The sequence below is a fragment of the Pteropus vampyrus genome, unplaced genomic scaffold (genome assembly GCF_000151845.1).
Source record: "Pteropus vampyrus isolate Shadow unplaced genomic scaffold, Pvam_2.0 Scaffold379, whole genome shotgun sequence".
In the NCBI taxonomy this organism is placed as follows: domain Eukaryota; kingdom Metazoa; phylum Chordata; class Mammalia; order Chiroptera; family Pteropodidae; genus Pteropus; species Pteropus vampyrus.
In genome coordinates, this window is record NW_011889160.1 from 927,267 (window position 1) to 927,591 (window position 325).

At 42.2% G+C, this 325-nt stretch overlaps 1 long non-coding RNA gene across 1 annotated transcript in view; it reads left to right on the forward strand.

Moving 5' to 3' along the window:
• LOC111731497 overlaps positions 1 to 302 on the forward strand; it is a 31,990-nt gene extending 31,688 nt beyond the window's left edge. Inside the window, exon 4 of the long non-coding RNA XR_002777166.1 lies at positions 39 to 302. This is a non-coding gene — a long non-coding RNA (uncharacterized LOC111731497). The remainder of the gene's footprint in view (positions 1 to 38) is intronic.
• Positions 303 to 325: the final 23 nt, after the last annotated feature.

A 325-nucleotide genomic window follows, 5' to 3' on the forward strand; every position in this document is an offset into this window, starting at 1 on the left:
CTCTTTCCTGTTATCACTTTATGTTCTTGCTCAAACAGAAGATCAAACTAGGTTTATCAACTTGATTCCCTATACATGGAGAAAAGACACATGCTGCAGGCCAACTGAGCAAGAGCTAACAAGCCCCATGAAGCTGAAGTGGAAAAGGCCTGAGTTTGGGAGCAGGGGAATAATGATGCCTAAATTCCAATAAATGCCGTCGCTCTCTTTCATAAGGTAAAAATCCTGTGAGCATCCTCAGTCACTAACCAGGGTGATTGGGATAACTGGTCTTGAGAGATCATGCCGTAGTTGAAATACAGACTTCAAAAGTGCAAAGCTTTTA